The 21273-nt window shown below is 38.1% G+C and overlaps 1 protein-coding gene across 2 annotated transcripts in view; it reads right to left on the reverse strand.

Annotated features, from left to right (window-relative positions):
* Positions 1-21094, reverse strand: part of LOC124643237 (protein FAM214A) — a 57344-nt gene extending 36250 nt beyond the window's left edge. The window contains exon 1 of one of the 2 annotated variants that reach the window (XM_047182131.1): positions 20860-21093. The gene's annotated coding sequence lies outside the window, so the exon portion shown is untranslated. Of the gene's footprint in view, positions 1-20859 lie in introns of both variants that reach the window. The other variant, XM_047182134.1, reaches the window with a different exon arrangement.
* Between the last annotated feature and the right edge of the window lie 179 nt (positions 21095-21273).

Below are 21273 nucleotides of genomic sequence, written 5' to 3' on the forward strand. Positions count from 1 at the left end.
TTATGAGAATTTTCAGCTGTCTCAGCTTTTAGTGTCTAATAAGATTTTATTTTTAGGGGTCCGTTACTAACCGTAAAACAGGAGCCTTTTAATATGTCTTTATCATCACAGAATAAGCTGTATCTAATGAGATAGACCGACTGAAAACAAAGGAATACTATGAAGGTTCCGGTTTTCCTTTCAAAGTGCGACACCCTGAAAATAGAAAAAGAAGTAACGACATAGAGGATTGATATCACCGTTCTTTTCGCATAGAAATCAAATCATTAATTTAAAAACTACCATATATGTATTTTTTTTTATGGCAATCTGCCGCAATTAACGGCAATTTCTGCCAGAGACTCGCGTGAGCATATATGTATTACACTGCTGTCAAAAATACAGACCCAAAATAAATATTTATTAACTGACTTAAGAAATGGAGGTTCTCAGTTCGACCTGCATGAATTCACGTACGTTTTCGCCGTTTTCAGCATAGTATTTGTCAGACTTAAGAGAAGATTTCAGGTATACATTGAAATAGTTTTTTTCAAAAATCTCTCAATTACATATTTAATTATCAACAAAAAAGCCAGAAGCTATAATAAACCTTTATAACTACAAGCATAAGTACATACATTGTTATAACTTAACAGTTGAAAGCCGGACCAAGCCGACCATTGTTCAAAGTAACTGTACCTACTATAACCAGCGGGTTACAAAAACCTCGATCGGTTGCTATAGAACTGGTTATTTTCACACAAAACTACCGATCGTGGATGTAAGTACGAATAAGTTTAATTTTAAAATCAATTTGAGTAGACAGATGCATTTAATGTATGGTTTGCTTCATAAATAAACTTATCTATTTAATATTCCGGCAATATTCCTACTTTATTTTACCTACGTGTACATCTTTTGTTGGAGATCCTAAATCATCATCCTCCTGCCTTTATCCCATTTTTTATTTGTGGTCGGCGCAGCATGTTTTCTTTTTCCATACTCTTCTATCTGCCATCATCTCACAAGTAACATTCTTTCTTACCTTATCTACTTTCACACAATCCATCCATCGTTTCTTTGGTCTTCCTCTTTCACTATATCCGTCCACGTTCATACTCATCATCTTCCTCACAACGAAGGAACTGTACTCTGACTGTAAGGTACTTACGGTTCGTCAGCTTTATGTGCTCAAATCCACCCTTAGAAAGCACGCGGATCTTCCACCTCCTACTCCCAATAAACGCACGTACCTTCCGCCAAGTATCCAACACAAGACTTCATTCGCTAAAAGTCAATATTATATACTAAGTACGCATATTTATAAAATAATTAACAAACACCTCAATGTTTTAAATCTTAATTCATATGAACTGAAATCCAAATTAACAGAATGGCTGTTGCTTAAGGACTACTCTTATACGGAGTCTTTACTTACCTATCTTGTGTAATACACCCACACCCACCACACTAACTCACACCCATACACACACTCACACCCATACACACACTCACACCCATACACACACTCACACGCACACACCATACTAACTCAACACACTAGCACATAACATAATAATTTTTTGTTTTACTCTTTGTGTACCATACAGTAGAATGACACAGTCCACTTGTGATAAGTTTTTGTTTCATTACTGTAACCCTAGACCGCAAACTACCTCTTAAAATACAGGTATACCCTAGCTTAAGAGGTAGAGTATTACTCTTGTACAGAACTCACAACTTTAAATGTATGTACTTTTCAAACTGTAAGTCAAACTCTGTATGTTTTTTTTTGTATAAATAAAGATTTATTTATTTATTTTTAAACATGACTCTAATTCCTCCACATCACATGCCCATACTATGATAAATAAAATAAATATTATAAAGCTAAAGAGATTGTTTATTAGAACGCGCTTATTTCAGGAACCAGCGGTCCGATTTGATAAGATATTTCAGTGGCAATTTTTATCCGATAACACGGAATACTTCCCACGGATAGCGGGCGAAACCGAGGACGGAAATTAGTGATTTCTTTAAACTATTTGTTAAAACAGTACTTTATAAGACCCGTAAATAGACGATTTGCAAAATGTCCGCTTTGGATGAAAAAGAAAGAAAATTAATACAACTAAACAAATATTTTTGCAAGCCAATTCCCAGACCAAAAGCTGACAAATGAAAGGCAAAAAAAACACACAAACTGCAAAATTAGTTTCCAGAGTATATTAATAAAGTGTGCAATCAATTTCACTGACCTGCCCCAACGTGAACTCAATTATAGTAAGTGACATTTCAGTACTTTGAACTTACGTTATTTTCAGTAAGTTAAATCAGTGTTAAGTTTACACTAATATGCACTAGAAGTTACCAATTAGTGATCCTTAACATAGTGTTACCACCCTAAGGTCATGTGCAAAAATCTTTTAAGTAAAATATTAAATTCTTAAAAAACCTGCCAAATGTGAGTCGGTATCACGAACGTTGGGTTCTTTACCATTATCTATATTTAAAACGGGTCAAAAACATTGCTGTATGGAAGCCTCTTAGATATTTTTCATCGTACATGTATTTTTTGCTATAGAGCGGCGACATAATTACACCATGTATGAAAATTTCAATTGTTAGTCCGGTAGGAATTACTCCGCGTACCGGGATAAAAAGTAGCCTTTATTACCTCCCTCTATAAATGGGCTATCTTACACTGATTTTTTTTTTAATTCGTCTTATAATTCCTGAAATTAGCGTGTTCAAACAAACAAACTCTTCAGCTTTACATTAGTAAGCATACCTAGATTTCTGTCGCAATATCTAAATCAGACCTTTAGCAATAAAATTCTTCATTAAACGAATTCCATTGAGAATATATTGTTCCATTTCATTTGGTAGTAATAAAACTCGGTAAATACCCGACCTGTTTGACCTAAGGTCAAAGGTCACGTGACCTCATCAAGATTTGACATTTGTCGAAAAAGTTCAGCAACGAACTTTTGTTTTTCGATACGCAACTAGTTCGATAAATAAAGATTCGTTAATTTGAAAATAGTCATTACTTAGTTTTTCGAAATTGTAATATGAAATTAAAAGCTGAGTAAATAATCAATTTTATTTCATTTCATTTGGGCACATTTGAACACAACTCACTTGGATAGTTACATGCGTTTGTCGATGCACGAGTTCGTTACTCTTTCCCAAAAACTACTGAACAGATTATGGCGAAACTTGACAGTATTATAGCTTATCCAGTGAAGTAATGTGTCCATCTATGTCTATGTGTGTCTTATCTATCACATTAGGTTAAGATAAACCTGTAATGGTAGATTAGTGGTGTAAATAAATACACATATTGTCAATTTTTATCCCTGTAGTTTCTTCGGGACATTTGACAAAAAGCATCAAGTCAGTCTCAAAAACTGTATTTCTTTTATTATCCCCTAACAAGACAAGTCTTTACATCCCGTATTCCTAAATGACCCACACAGTGCAGGCCACGTGCCAAACAGCAGTAGTACAAGAGGTCAACCCGTTTGAAACTGGGTCAAGCGACCTACTTCAATTTGAACTTTGTCCTGACACAATACGGAACAGGACAGGACATTACAATGTGAGTAAGGTATGTGGTTAATTTAATTTGGTTGGTACTGAAGGTTGAGTGTGGCTCTTGGCTATGTAGCAGCCATGACGGTGGAGTAATCAGACGCGGAAAAATAAATAAAAATGCACAGACACACAGTTCTAACCTACAGACAGACATGTGTTGCTGGGGAGTTTGTTGCGCCACTTCTCCTTCCCAGCAAAAACACATAGGAACTGGTGAAGGGCGTTCAAAAAGTGCTGTTATGGAGCCAAGTTTGAATAAATGATTTTGAGTTTGAGTTCAGAATCAGCCAGCTGCGTAAAGCATAGTGCATAAGCATTTATGCTGACGCTGGTACGTTCTCTATTCATCCAGAGAGTCTGACAACCGCACTCACAAAGTATTGTGTCACCAGGTAACTAAGTTGAAAAGGACCTTAGATTCAATAACTACTAGACCAAAAAAAATATTTATAATTTCCATAACCACTTCGTTTTGAGGAAAAATTTTAAAAAATTTACAATCACATAATTTGCTTCTGTAAAGAACTTCGGCCAAATGTAAAGTAGTCCGTTATTTGAGAAACCGTATAAATTACAAACTCTATTAGCAAAAGTTATTACAATTTCGAGCCCTTTCTTAATCGAAATTTCGATACGGTATTTAAAAAATAATAATTTGGCAAGGTTTTATGTCAAAAATTTTCCTTTGCCAAATCAACTGGTAAAATGGAGTACTTTAGGAGACAGTACTTTTTTGGAAACCGGTATCTGACCAAGATTCAATTCCTATTCAGAACTTTACTATATGCTCTTTTTCCGAACTATATTGTATTTGGCTTCTAGTCTAACCGGCTACACCAAAATACCAGTATACCACTAGAAGCGACTGCCTATCTGAACTCCTCAACCCAGTTACCCGGGCAATCCCCGGTAAGACTGGTGTCAGACTTACTGGCTACCCGTAACAACTGCCAAGGATATTCAATGACAGCCGGGACCTACAGTTTAACGTAACCCAGTAAACTGCGCAACATTATACCCTCAGAAAGGTGTTAATTACATACTCAAATACCAAGATTCGACCGTCATCGTCCTTTCCAAGTTCACGGTCAGCCGTCAGTTTTTGTCATAGTTTTTTGGCTGCAAAACTAATTGGAGAGTCAACGTATCCGTGAGCCGCCTACACAGGTATGACGGGCAAAGATCTTGGTATATGAGAGGAAACACTTATGCTTACTCATGGTATAATTTTGGATGACAAACTGTCTGTCTGTCATGAAACAGAGGCTGAAGATTTTCGGATGAAGATAGATGGAAAGTTGAGGTGGGGTGTACAACATTTTTCAGGGGTTTAGGTAGTCGTTTTCTTACGACTCTAGTGAAATTGCGAAAAACAATTTTATCAAATCTTTCGCCAGCGATTTCACCTAAGTCTCGAGAGAATCAATCCGCGTGCCTAGATAAAAGTCCCTGTCACCTCCCTCGATAAATATTGACTGTCTGAGACTGAAAGATGTCTTCAAATCAGTCCAATAGTTCCCAAGATCAAGCGAACGAACTACCAAACCATCTGGTCATCATCATAAAGCAAAAAAACTCCAGTCATTGCCTCAGGAAGGCGTTGCCAGGATACAAACAAAGTCACCAACCGAACCAAGGCCGTGAGATCAACGCACCTTATGCCAATACCCTGCTCCATGGAGAACAAAATGACTAGCGGAGGTGCCATAACGAAAAATCTCCTTAGAGAGTAGCTCGCCAGAATACGAGTGTGGAGGGGGACGAGGAACTTTACAGTCTCCGCCCTTATACGCCTTTTTTGGAACCTACCAATTTTTCGAAACCAAATAGACATCCCAAAGATTCTGAACGCCTACTTAGTTCACTCGTAACTGATCTTTTTAGTCACGTTTTTGACCTAAAAGGCGCCTGACCTGCCTGCCTAATGGCACCTCCGCTCTTTCCTTACTCCGTGCCCTGTTCGAATGCGCTTACGCATCGGCCGGCTAATAATAGGCTCGTGTGGCTGGTCCTGTGACTTTCAGGAGCCAGGTGGTCAGGAACTAGAGGGATTTGACATCTGGAGTTATCAAAGTTCAACGTATGGTTCAACTGGGTATGTTAAACTGGGTTTGGGTATGGTTGGTAAACAAAGAAATACTGGAGTTTCTAGGTTCAGAATAATATTGTTTTCGACAGTTTAAATTGGGACTTGTTTATATGTAGATGTCACGTAATATATGATGCTGAGATCCTCAAACGGAATCTACAGTTACAATTTACAGCTTGTTCGAATGCGCTAATCTTAGCACCTATTGATTCAATTTGAAACATTCTTTCAGTGTTAAATAGCCCATTTATTGAAGAAGGCTATGGGCATACTTTTTATCTTTGTACAACCAAGTAGTTCCTACATAACACGGGTAAAGCCGATGGCAGAAGCTAGCATACAAATCCTGACTAGCGATGATGCAACCAACCCCCTGCCACCGTAACCAACCCCCCATATAAATAGCTCTTTATTTACGTAAACACAGAACGAACACATAACTCGATTATGTAAAACAGATTATGTAATACGTCATCATTACGTTTTCGTAATAAGATTTGTGTAAACTCGACTGTCATTTAAACATCTGTGGCAGTCGTTACGAGTAGTCAGAAGACAGGAAGTCTGACAAACAGTCTCACCAAGGGGTAACGGATGGCCCGGGTAACTGGGTTGATGAGGTTAGATAGACCGTCGTTCCTTGTAAAGCACTGGTACTCAGCTGCATCCGGTTAGACTGGAAGCCGACCTCGACATAGTTGGGTAAAGGCTCGGGAGATGATGGGAGATGAGTATGAGTAACCGTTATAATTCCGATGTATAAATGTGATTGCTTGTCACTCCGGACAACTAATAAAAGGAAGTCATCCATTTATCCATATCCATGTTCTTCTTTTCATCTGGATAATAAAAGTAGTACCTTTGATACACGGTCAAAACCGCATACAACAGTTAGTAGCAGAAATATTCCCACTTAAAAACACAGCATTCAAAATAACTTTTCTTTACAGACAGCTCTCGAAGCCACTGCGTCTGCGCTCTTCATTGTTCAACCAATGAAACAATAACGACACCAGTGTGAGAGCACACACACATTCATAGAATATCTCGTGTGTTTACAAACAGACAGCAATCGGACTCCGACAGAATGTCTGACGTAACACTATGTAGTATTTGTTTATGTTTTTGTGTTTAAAGAAACAAAAGATAGGAAGCTAAAGAGTGGTTTCATTTGCCATCATCATCAGCCTATCATCCCACTGCTGGGCTAAAGTCTCCTCTCACACAGTGAAGGATTGAGCGTTAATCATCTTCATAGAAGCAAAATAATAGAGGTAGTTGCTCCTTGTAAAACACTGGTACTCAGCTGCATTCAGTTAGATTGGAAGCCGACATCAACATAGTTGGGAAAAAGGCTCGGAAGATGATGGTGATGAGAATGGTGAGAATGAATGATGAGAAATTATGATGAGCGGTATTGTAATGACAGCAACATAGTCTGACAGACTTTTTATGTTAGGGTCGGCTTCCAGTCTAACTGGATGCAGCTGAGTACCAGTGTTTTACAAGGAGCGACTGCCTATCTGACTTTCTCAGCCCAGTTACCCGGGCAACCCGATACCTTTTGGTAAGACTGGTTGAAAGTCACGCCTGCCAAAGACTACAGGAAAATATAGCCATAGGATATAATTTTGAGCCTTATATCAAACCAGTTCAATGGAACCACAAAAAACCATAGCAACACGATTATTCCTAGAAGGTTTGTAGCAAAAAAGCACAAACAATATACGACCAACGAACTTTGATACTTTATTATATGAATCGTGTTATAATATTTTAATACATAGTTATTTTCTGCGGTTAGTGGTAACTACAGTTCTCGTAATAAACCATTGATTGATACACCCGTGCAACAGAGAGCACGTAAATGTCAGTCCTGCGCCTGATCTCCCTCCGGTCGTGTCGGATTGCCGTCCCATCGGGCTATGAGAGTAAAGGAATAGTGAGTGCACCTGTGTCTGCGCAAATGCTTGTGCACTGTAATATGTCCTGTGCAGTTGGCTTCTCTCGTATAGGATAATTTTTTCGCCATTTTCGTTAAAAAGTATCAAGATATATTAGTCGTACTGCACTATAGGACATTAGCGCAGTCATTACATAAAAAATGGGCTTACGTCATGTAGTTTTGTCGCTCAACAGTTCATAATATTATTGATTTGTCATTCTAGTTGTGAAGTACACACGTTTTTCAGTTGCCAACAAAAATAATATATTACTACTAGCTTTTTCTTGCAGTTTTACCTGCCTCCCGAGGGACTTCAAGTACCAGGCTAACAGCTCGCCTGGTGTTCACATCATAGACCAAAGTGAGGCAATCCGACACGACCGAAGAGAGATCAGGCGCAGGACCGACATTAACGTGCTCTCCGATGCACTGGTGGTGTATCAATCACCAACTTCCAGATTTTGGACTGCTTTACTAAACCCCAAAAAGCGTTTTTTTCCGACCAGGAGATTGAACCTGAGAGCCCCATCAAGCAATCCAGTGGGGTCCCTTTAGAGCCAAAGACTGCCAAGTCTTCGGGATTATTAGTCCGAGTTACCGCGGCCCTGGTACACAAAGGGCTCCAGAAGGAACATGATGGGTTTTTTTAGTCAGTAAGTAAGAGTCTACGACCCAATGAGACAGTCGACCAAGGACCAACGAGAAAGGTAGAAGATGAGTGTTGACGGCATAAGTCAGCGTCATCGTCATTACATTTCTATCCGTTCATCATCATCATCATCAGCCTATCGTAGTCCACTGCTGGACATAGGCCTCTCCAAGTGCACGCCATTGAGATCGATTTTCGGCTCAGTTTATTTATAAAACAAGACAATAGATATGAAATAAGCCACGTTTGTATCGCAAAAACTACCAGGAGCACATGACTGCATAGGAGTTAATGTAAAACGCATTTGTTACTAGTTTAGTAGACACGTGTATCGATTTTATCAATAGGCAATATAATTACGTATAGTTAGCGCAAGCTTCTGATTTCCTAGTATTCTTATATTGAAACTAGAAACCTACATGGCATTGTTAACCAACTTCTCTAGAAAGAGGTTCTCAATTCCAATGATTTTTTAGACTGCAATCTTTGGTCAAATAGAAAATGCGTTGCAGTCCTAGGTTCAATTCTCAGATGAAGCAAATCTTTTATGATTTTTTTATTCATTTATTTCTGAAAATTTTAAATCTAGGAAAATATATTTACATAGGGATTTAACATTCATTCTGAGAGAACGTGAGCAAAAAATAAGGCACCCGAAAGAACTCGTTATGACAAGATGGTCACCCATCCACGGACCAACCGCGCCAAGCGTTGCTTAACCTTATGATGGATCGATCCGCTCGGCTTTGACTTAGCCACGAGCTCTTTATGTATTCTTAGAGAATACGAAAAAATAGGACTATCTCAAAAAAAACCTTAAATATACATATATTTCCTCAAGTTTAATTTAAATAAAAACATCAACATATACAAAAGAGGACGCCAAAGTGAAATTCGCGGAACAGAGTTGAAAAAACTGCGCTCAGGTCACAGACCCGAGTAGGGTTGTGACACATATGCAGTTTCAATTACGGTAGGGACGCGACGCGGTCGATAAAGTGCGCTCGTGAATTATCGATGAAAGTTGTTCGTACCGGTTTTTTTTTTGTTTATTTTTTTTTAAGTTGTCTGTTGAGTGTAAAATGTTTTGCTTTGGATTTAAATAAAAAATACAAAGTATTTAATTGACAATAAACAACAATATAGTTAATTTAATTTTGTGCATTAGTTTATAAGTATTTATATTTCACATGTCCCTAGTTGCTGGAAAAAAAGAATAAAATATAAATTACTTATCTGGCTAGCCTTTTCGTTACTTATATAGACTGCTTATAATATAATACAGAGCTAGTCTACTGCTGTGTACTGATGATTAATAGTTTTTATTTACTGGAAAATAACGTAATCACCACCGTTCAATTATTGTTTTTATAAAAATCCAGTTTCTATGAACACTGAGCGCATTTAAAGCTGTTTTTTATACATGAGATCTCTATCGGGTACCGTAATATTACATCATCGTAATAAATAGTGTGTGGAACAACAACAATAGTGTTTTTTTTTTAAGATATAAACAGTGGGGTCTTCCATGGTTAATTATAATGGACTTTATAAAAAAGTATGGACAAAAGTGTAACTTTATAAAATACTAGCTTCCACCCGCGGTTTCACCCCCCGAGGTAACTGCTTCCCTTAGCCGGAGGGTGACAAAACCTATCCTATGTCCTTCTACGAGGGGCTTAGCACCGTCTCTTCTAATTTTCAGCTTAAACGGTTCTACTTTTTTTATATGTAGTGTATGTAACTAACTCTATATATGAGTTACAATAAGACGAAGAAAAAACGCTACAATTTTTAAAAATAACAACACAAATGACTTTTGTGAACCTAATCTCCAAAAACTATCTAGGTTTTATTTTCAAAACGCAGAGAATATCTAGTTTATTAAAACAAACTTAGTTTCTTTACATTAGAAAGCGGAAAAACACTTGATATATTAATTTATTCTGCGCATGCGTGCTAGACTATGTTTCCTTAATTCAACAAGTTATGTAATACATAATAGAACGGTATGTTTACTGTGTAAGATGTAAGATATAGATTAAAATATAATAATTGTATACAGTACAACTAATGTTGTGTCATTCATGTTTTATGTTATGTAAATGCAATTTGAAAACCTCCCTACCTACATTAAAAGATAAAAGAATTTGCATGCAATATTATTTTTATCTCCTCGCGTAAACGGTACAAGAATTTTTTAAAATTGTTTTAAATTGGTAAACAGATTACTCAGATCCATACAACGCCACAAGATCACAAACTAACTAGTTTAGAAATATTGATAAAGCATATTAGATTTATTTGGATTGATAAACACTAACAGTTTCCATCTTCATGAATTATTTTCTTCCAAATCTATTAAGTAGGAGTTTCTGTACATTTCCATCTATCTAACCCACTTCCTGGCCCACATTTGTTTACTTGAAACCTAATACAAAAAGGAACAAACGGGATTCCCTAAAAAACCCATACAATGCAAATTGTATATTCCATTGAGCAGGCCCTACTGTTATAGGATTTTATTTCAAGCCATGGAATAGAAAATAAGCGAAGCCCATTCTACCGTTCTTGTCATAGTCCATTTATTTTTAAAACCTTGTCATTTGTATGATAATCTTGCTTAGTACAGGATTATGCAGTTCTTTAAGCTTATTTACTGGAAACAGCAACTTCTTACTGTTTTCATTTACTGGAAATGAATAACTTACATTCCATATTTTAGCAAAATTTATATGCGTCGATCCCAAATAAAAAAAATGGGATAAGGACAGGAGAATTGTGATTTTATCATTATTTCAGTGTCTTAAAAGACAGTTATTATCTGCCAAAACCTAAACCGGAAAAAGCATGAACAAAATTATAGTTCATAATACTGCATTCAAAAACGTCAAAATTCACAATCGATTCCAAAATGCCGGATCACTATGACACATCAAACCCAAACTCCCGGAAAGATGAGTCATGGAGCGATAGCAGAAATTATCGCGAAAGCTAAATAAAAATGGCCGAATGACTGTTTTGTCTGAAGATTCCTTAAACACTTGAATAGCATCCGGAGATATTAGTCAGCTTTAAATATCAGAGTTCTGACTACCACTAACGGTCGGATTGCCGTCCCATCGGGCTATGAGAGTGAAGGAATAGTGAGTGCACCTGTGTCTGCGCAAATGATTGTACACTATGATTTGTCCTGCGCAGCTGGCTGATCGATCTCCTTATGTGAGAACAGCCGCCGTGAATCTTATTCCAGCTTTGACCTGTAAAAGGGGCGTTTTGGAAGTGCTGTCCTTTTGCAATTTTGACGTGAAGTGCTAATCTAATTAGCCTTCTTTCAATAAACGTTTTTGACTTTGACCTCGAGTGATTTATCTACATGACTGCTCTTCAGTCTTCATTCAACCAACAAACAAGCCGTTATTTTCAAACCGAATACCAAGGTATTTGACCCAAAGTATCCTGTCGGGTTCGTATAACAAAACACTGACTGATACTCTTAAGGCATGCGATATGACTCGTGCCATATATGTACCACAACGTGACAGTACTAAGAATGCAAGGACAGGACCAAGGTCATGGAAAACAAAATGACTGGCGGAGGTGCCATAACAGAAAATGTCCCAAGAAAGTAGCGCGCCAAAATGCGGGGGACGAGGAACGTTACTGTCTCCGCCATTTTGCCAGTTTGCCTTCTTTCGACCCGAGCATTTTCTGTAATACCAAATTTCGTTGACAGATGTCTCAACGAACCTGAAGGCCTCGTTATTTCACACGTAGCTGAACATTTTGGTGATGTCCCGCCATATGTATTTGAGCCAGAAAAAGGCGCCTGACCTACCTGAATTATGGTATCTCCGCTCATCTTTCCTTACTCCATGTTCAAGGTGGTATGAAGGACGGTATTATGAAGGAAATAGTTATTACTGACAGTTAAAGACTCTGACCTTTGAAAGACCTCGACATTTGAAAAGGTAGGCCGGTATGGAGTTTGTAAAATGTTGCAAGATTTGCATTTCTTTTGCAAGGTCCTCTATGTAAACCTTACTCCTACCTTATTTATCTGGATATTATTTATATTACAACGCAGATTCTTCAATACTTGATGAAAGAAAGGTAAAAGTAAAAAAACTTGTTTTGACGTTCCAAAAAGTTGTTAATAGTCAATAAAACATATTTTTTAAGGTTAATCAAATGCTAATTACATTAACGGCTAGACAGTTCTTGTGTAACTTAAAAAACCATTTTGATAAAATTGCCCTTACTAATATCATAGATGAACGATGGGAAAGTTCTCCAAGTCATGAGAAGATGGTCTCCCATAAGTACCTACAGCTTTACACGGAGCGACTGCCTATCTGACCTCCACAACCCAGATATCCGGGCCACCCAATACCCCTTGGTAAGACTGGTTGTCAGTTTTACTGGCTTCTTCAAATGACAGCATGGACCTACAGTTTAACGTGCTTTCCGTAACAGAAGGACTCGTCATGACAAGATGGTCACCCATCCACGGACCGAATGCACCAAGCGTTGCTTTACCTTACGATCGGAACTTCAGCTGTTAGTAAGGCACGAGGTTGAGTCTACGAAAGAGCTAGGTACAATAATTATAATCAAACAAGACGTAATTGACACACAAGATTACAGTTCAGACAAAGATCCTTTGTGCGCACACGCCTTCAACTACGCCGTTTAATATATTATCATTAATTTGCATTTTGTTTCCATACTCTTATAGTAAAGTAGTAACATCTGTTAGTTAGCTTACATTGTTATTTTTCCACTAGCTGTGACGTGCGGTTTCACCCACTCTCCGCAATTGTGTAAAAAGTAGCCTGTATCCAGTCAGGTGGTCATACATTTCTTTTGTTGGTGGGAAATCATCAAATGACGGCATCTGCTGTGAGTGCAGCGTGAGGGAGTGTCAGTCTCTTACTGACTAAAACCCACCATGTTCCTTCTTAAGCCTTTTATGTACCAGCGTCGGGGTAAGTCTTTTTTACAATCCGGCAGCCCCGGCAGAGTTTGGACCTGGTGGGCACCACTTGGGGCGGTCATACACTGTGATAGTGAAATGGCTGAATCAGTTTAGATGTCGTATGGGAATAGTTGCACGTTCACCAGTGGACCGCAATTGACTGATATGATGATGATGATGATAGAGTTAAAATTACTGAAAACCTTTCTATTGTCTTTCTATTGGTACGTATTTTTGCTCCAAAGATCCTCGTACGATTACGATAGTCACTTCTGCGCATACACAAATGCCAGTAATTATTTGACAACTACGCATTTCATTCAGAGTGAGACTGAAATCAAGAGAAACTCTAACCGATCAATATACTGAAGACAAAACATACAAAAACAAGTAATTAGTCCGCATCTAGATAACTTTGTAATAGCTATTAATAACCCTTAATCAATCAGAGGCATAGTCCATGAGATAGTAACGTACAATATTACAATATGTTTGAGATACTAATGACTTATTTATTGAAAGACGCAGTAAACTAGGCTTCGTTCAGACTGGCGGTTTCTATAACCTATCCCTTGATAATAGATTGAAGATATTAGCTCGTTATATACATATATATATTATGTCAAGCAATCTCTAAGATCTAAAACAACGTAAAGGTAGGTTATAAAAATCTACAAATATTATAAAGCTGAAGAGTTTGTTTGCTTGAACGAGCTAATTTCAGGAACTACTGGTCCGATTCGAAAAATTATTTCAGTTTTAGATAGCCCATTTATCGAGGAAGCCTATAGGTAACTTTTTATCCGGATTCCAGCAGAATTTTCCACGGGATGTGGGTGAAACCGCTGGCAGAAGTTACTGCAAATATGTACACAGGAACGCTCAATCCCGCCTTGTGGCGCATTCAAAACGCAAGTACACTGATTCTCTTACTTGTACAAACAAAACGCCCATTCTAAACAAACCCTTAAGTATTTATACTGATAACTAATAGCAGCAGTGTTCGGTTATTGTCATACAGGAGTCAAGGCAAAGAAAGTGCGTTTACACCTCTTCAATTGTCGAAGATAGTACCTCTATATCTGTCATTGTTCTCAGTTCAATAGGTATTGTTAATATACTAGCTAGTTTATACTTGGGATGACTATTGGTATAGATTTTTGGCCATTGAGTAACTACGTTATAATCGGACAGTCCTAAAATTGTCTGACATTTGCTATGTAGTGTTTTTAAATGAAAAAATGACTCAACAAGCTCCCTAGCAACACGTACCTATAACAGGTAACTATTAAGTAATCTGTGCCTATAATATGAACATTTGAAGACCAGGTATTTTCCACAGTTCCCCTCGGTCCCTAAGACCTAAGAGGAAGTAGGTAGTCCCCCGCACCTAGATAAGAAGTAGCCTATATTCTTTCTCAGGCCTATATACTATTTTTGCACTTCTTCATTTAAATCAGCCGTTTTGGCGTATTTTAGGGACAGAAACAGAAGTACTTTCGCCTTTATAATATCTTCAAGTACATATATTAGGATTACTATAGGTTTATCTTCGTACCGTTTATCTTCGTTTGAGATAAAAATGACCCACAATTCACATGAACCCCTGTGAAGACACAAGTTCTTATCAAAGCCAGGGTCAAAAGTTCCGAATGCAAAAATAGCCAATTCTAAAAGTATTGATTACACAATATTGCATATAGCGTGGCATTTCCTTGGCTGACCTCAAGCCACGCGTAGGCCGATAAGATATACTTTCAACTTGCATGATAAATTCTAGACGAGACGACCCGGATTAAGATTTGTAGATGAGTAATCTGGTATCAGAGAGAATATCGAGCCGACCCCAACATAAACGAACAACCCGCAGCCCCGGCAGGCCTTGGCTCTGCTGGGCCCCGCTGGGGTTGCTGACATCTCTTTGAGGAGCGCGTGGAACAACGTGCGCCGTCGACACGGGTCTGTTGTCTAAGCAGACAGAGGGACGATGAGCCACCCGAACTTACCGCCCACAGACCCACGCCTACGGTGGCCGGGAGTCATCTCGCGACACCCGGCGCCCATGGTGTCTACCTGGTCCAGCGCGGCGGCCGGGATGAGAGGTGCGAACTCTCTGGCGTTCCGCCTCCTCCTTCTCGAGCATGACCGCTTCGCAGAAGGAGGCGACGGCATCCCATTCCCTCTCGCCCCGGACCATGGCCTGAACCAGGGCCGGACGCGAGGGGTCGCCGCCGCCCAAAGCCTCGACGAGGACCCGGCGGTGCCCTTCCCACGCAGGGCAATCCTGGACTGTGTGGTCCACCGTGTCCTCGGGGCTGTCCGCACAGTGGTGACACCCGGGCGCCTCCTCACGACCGATTCGATGCAGGTACCTCCCGAAACAACCGTGTCCGGTGAGGACCTGCGTCATGCGATACGTGAGGGCGCCGTGACTCCTCCCGAGACACTCCTCAAAGAGGGGACTTACACTACTATGGGTACATCATCATCTGCCGAGCCTTTTCCCAACTATGTTGGGGTCGACTTCCAGTCTAATCGGATGCAGCTGAGTACCAGTGTTTTACAAGGCGACTGCCTATCTGACATGCTCAACCCATCAAGGGTATCAGGTTACCTACATAACTACATATCTGGGCTACCTAATGCCCCTTGGTAAGACTAGTTGTCAGACTTACTGGCTATTGGCTTCCCGTAAAGTTTGGCAAAGATGTTCAAATGACATCCGGGACAACCAAAAACACAATAAGAAAATTAAAAGCAAGGTACCTACTCCCAAAAGATGACTGAAGTTGCAATAATAAGTTCTGGATGATTCATCATCTGCCTATCCTTTTCCGATGATTATATTGATGATAGAGACATAAACTGCACGGCTCAGTCTGCTATGAAAAGGTATACCGGTACTTTTAAAATCATGACATCATCAAGCCCTTTAGACCTACCTATGTATGTGTAAATGTATCTATGACGTCATCACAAAATATTTCTCAAAACGACTTCTCCCACCTTGAAATACTTAAGAGTAATAAGCTAATCATCACTTAAAACATAATTAAGGAAATTGCTAATTAATTAGATAAGGATGTTTGTGTCCGAACGAGTTTATCGATAATAATAATTAGGTTGATATTGTTGGCACACTTCGGCGTTTTCGTAGATAAGGCTAAATTTAGGCCCAATGTCTGAGGTACGTCATTTTGACGGTTACATGCGACTTACAGAAGCTAGGACACAGTTTTCTTGTTTCTATGCAAGATTTGAGCAATTATTATTTGATTAAGAGCCGATTTCTCAATCGCCAGATAACGTTTATCTGAAAAATATGTTTGACGTTTTGACAGCTTTTATATAGAAAATTTGACATATTTTCTTGACATATTTACCGCCATATTTATTCCTCAGATAGAAGCTAACTGATGATTGAAAAATCAGCCCTAAAACAAGTGTTCTAAGTTTGTATGTACTTTCTAATGACCGTGTTTCGAACGGCACGATAAGCTGTAGGTACCGGCTGTCATTTGAAAATCTTTGACAGTCGTTACAAGTCAAAAGCTAGTAAGTCTGATAACCACTCTTACCTAAGGGTATTGGGTTGCACGGGTAACTGGGTTGAGGAGATCAAGCAGTCACTCCTTGTAAAACACTGGTACTCAGCTGCGTCCGGTTAGACTGGAAGCCGACTCCAAAATAGTTGGGAAAAGGCTCGGCAGATGATGAAAAAGTGTAGACATGTAGAATATTTATATGACATTATTATTAATGCCATAAAAATTGTCTAGACATGAGCTAAAGTGATAACAACATAATTAAGTATTCTAAGTTTAGATACAATATTTATGTCGCTATTCAATTAAACCTGTTAGTAGGTATCAAAGAGTTATTTTCTAAGCCATTTAAACAAAAAATGGTTGGTTAATGAATCAAATGGTACAGAAACAAAGGATATTAGATGACTCACAAACATTTTCTGACGTAACATGCGTCTTTGTTGAATGATATTATGATTAACTTAACCAATGGACAAGGGCAAATAAATAATAAAAACACTGTAAGTTCACTGTTTGTCACTGCACATCTTTGGCAGTCGTTACGGGTAGTCAGAAGCTAGTAGGTCTGATAGCCAGTCTTACCTAAGGGTATTGGGTTGTCCGGGTAACTGGGTTGAGGTCAGGCAGTCGCTCCTTGCATAACATTGGTATTCTGCTGAGGTTCGACTGGAAGCCCCAACATAGTTGGGAAAAGGCTAGGCAGATTATGGTTTTTGAAGTTACAGAAAACGGTTAGTGAGATATTTAGTTACGATCTAGGGTAAATATACCTACGATGCATCCGATGTTAAACAATATTGAAGTAAAATGGGCAACAGACTAACATTTTAACCTATATTTGGACCTTGATAGATGGTAATCGAGCTCTATAAATTAACAGTAGCATGTTAAAAGTCAACTAAAAATGCAAATTCAGCCAAATAATTACGACAGTTACATTTCCTTGAGTCAGTCACGATTTTGCACGAAATCTTACAAACACAGACAATCTAATCCAATAAAAACGTAATAATATTGTCTTTGAATGTAAAATAAGTCTTAAATACTCAAAACAGCTGTTTATTTAGGAATGGCCGCTATTTGAGGATTAAGTATGTCATTTCCATATAGTTTAGCAAACTATGCCAAGGTGAGGCTTGCAAAGGCTTTATAGTATTCCAAAACGATTTTTAATGCTCGTATCATCATCTCCAGCGCCAAAGGAGCGACTTCCTATCTAATCTCCTCAACCCAGTTTACATGCCAATAACATGCCCTCCGAAACACAGTCATTGGTGTCCAAGATATACTTTAAAAGTACATACTACATTGGTACTTGCCTGACCTGGAATCGAATCCATACTCATATTTGAGAGGTTGGTGCTTTACCTACTAGGCCACCACGACTTACGCTCGTATAGTGCATCCAAAATAATAGTTAGTTCCCAAATCGACCGCTTCGAAACAATGGCGGTAGTGTATTTGATTTTAAATAAGGTTTGTAAACCAATTTGCTTACAATGAACATGTTTTTATGCATTATTTCGCTCCTTTTGTATAGACACAATACCTATTGATAACTGCTTTGAATAATTTACTAATATTTCTACAATAAACGGTATACATCGACAATTCTTAAGAGGAAAAGTTTAATCGATATTTTTACCGTTACATTTCCGGTAAAGTGTGATGATTCACAACACTACATTACGGTTTCTGAAACTAGGTTAGGCAGTAAAAGTGAATCGAGTCTCTATTTTTCTCGTAAAATCTACAGACCAATAAAGCTGTCGTTTTTTCTAATTAACACATAAGAAGTCGCTAATTGAGGCGTGGTCGTGAACTTTTACAAAAAAAACTTGACAGCATATGAGCGTACTATACTATGAAGTAAAGGTAACGGGGTTGAGGAGGTCAGTTAGGCAATCGCTCCTTGTAAAACACTGGTACTATGCTGCATCCGGTCAGACTGGAAGCCAACCCCAACATAGTTGGGCAAGGGCTAAAAAATGGTAAGCCTAGTAACAGAGTATTACCTATTACACATTACGGACATCTACAATTCATAAAACGATGGACATTACTTTCAGTAACTTAATTATTACTTACAAAAACGAACCTGTTAAAATATTTAAAGCCGTTTTTGAGAACGAAAATAACCAGACAGATTAACATCTATTGTTTACACAAAGAACATTCTAGTATCCTGTTCTGGCAAGAATTATGTGTTTAACAAAGAGGGTTGGTACAAAAAACCTTCACAAATGGGGATGGGCACAAGTATTACGAATTCACCTTGGACAACCTTACTAGACAAAAACCTTACTACAAAAAAACCTTGGGTTAGAGTCTGTATTTTAATCTCAGACTCAGAATACACATCTATACTTATGTACTAATATTTATTTATTTATTTATTTATTTAACAGTTTATGTACACACAGAGGAGAAGAAAAATAGAACAGATAGTACAAAGGCACAGCTTATTTCATTAGAAATCTCTTCCAGCTGGCCCGTTATGAGAGAGTTAGAATAGAAAGAGTTGCAGATAGAGTGCGTAGAAAGAAAAGAAGCTATAACTAAAATAAAATAATCACGAACTTAACCTAATATTATAAAGAGCTAAGTAAGTTTGTCACAAACACACTCTCTTTACTTACTAACTTGATTTTGAAATACCTTTTTTATACCAATAAAAAGATACGTTACCTTTGAGTGTCACGATCTAAATTTTATCCTGATTCGAGTAGTGGTAACTTCAGAACGCGGGTGAAACTGCGAGAATTACCTAGTGCAACAATAAAATCATAAAATATGGAGACTAAGCATCGCCTTAGATAGTTTTTTTCCTATACATACCACAGAGCACAAAAAGTAGAAAGTACAGAACGCCGTATGTTTACACGCGAACGTGGTGTGAAAGTGAATTTTTTGATGCGGCAACACGACATATTGTTTTCCGGTATGTTCAAAATGAAAACAGAACTCTAATTTCGAGATTTTTTTTGAACCCTTAGGGACTTAACGTGACCTCTAAATATATCCTTGCCCAGGTACAAGGCGACACAAAATATTTAATAAAAAAACTATGGTTTTACTAGAATGCCATAAATACCAATTTCTACACAATTCATTGACGCATGATCAATACAGGTACCTGCAATTTACCTATTTCGCTCTCCAGTTAACATTTAACGATTATCTAGCACATTATGAAGGAAATCAATCATTGTGGCAAAACGTGGTATTTTTTTGTGGTCCTGGGTACTGCAATGCTTTTGAATAACGTAGCTCTATTTCATTTCCTTTTAATGTAGGTATCATGATTAACATCCTTAAGCATTTTTCAACACAGTTTGTTTAAAAAAACAAAACATATGTATAAAAAAATAATTTAGATAACAACCTCCCGTTGGGTAAACAATGGACACTACTTACCATACTAAATCGTTTACTATTCCATTGAATATGTTAAATTCCTCATTAAAAAAACATGAACACATAGTAAAACCCCGTCAAAACGGTCAAAACAACAATGAATGACGTCACTTCACACGCATAGTTAATTAAACTACTCAATTAGCCAAATTTAAACTAATCTAATTTTATCTGCACCAATTTTTGTCCAGAACAAAGAAAAAAATCGAAAAAAAGTATCGATATGTGAATATCGACTACTGCACTACACTAACGGGACAGGCCGGACCCGAAACGACCCGAGACCCGTTTCAACTTGTTTAAAAAAAAACATGGCCCTTACCATACGCTCACAAAGAAAACAGCTGATTTTTATTATTATTTTTCTTAAACAACCTCTTAACAATACAATGTAAACTTAAATTGAAACATTGGATTGCTTTCGTGAACTTATTTACGCAATAAATAGTACAACTTGAGTTAACACAGCCGATTTGAAAAACCACTTTTCACTACGTAAAAATTGTGTTAGGCGAGCCACCATTATTGCACCGCGTTATACATGAAACTACATGTCAAATTAACTTTCTAAATCGCAGGATTACGATGCCAGTGTACTGTACAGGAAAAAAGAAATACAGAAACATATGTTACGAGTATTTAAAATAGACTTACCTTGTATGGCCACAAACTATGTCGTTCAACCCCACTGGAAAACACCTGGGCTATAATATAACACTCCGGTGATCGTTTCTTTTTCTCTTAAAATACATTATTACACTGTTTAATCAATGTCCGGACGCGAAAACGCAGTCCAAATTGAGATTTTTTAATGCAAATTCGGCTGTCGCAAGAGCGAGCGTCTGAATTCCGCTCGCCACAATAGCACACTAAGATGTCAGCTGGGTTTAGTGCGTTCTCATTGGTAAATCGATTGAAAATCTGTGTAGCACACTAGAATTTGTATCGCTACCTCTTTCACTCATCCGCCTTCTCGCTCAGAAGCTAACGACCTTGATAAGATTTTACAGCTATCCAAGCAATATTTTATGGAAAATTCCAGTTTAATATCCAATTTTTGGACGTATC

The sequence above is a fragment of the Helicoverpa zea genome, chromosome 27 (genome assembly GCF_022581195.2).
Source record: "Helicoverpa zea isolate HzStark_Cry1AcR chromosome 27, ilHelZeax1.1, whole genome shotgun sequence".
Classification (NCBI taxonomy): domain Eukaryota; kingdom Metazoa; phylum Arthropoda; class Insecta; order Lepidoptera; family Noctuidae; genus Helicoverpa; species Helicoverpa zea.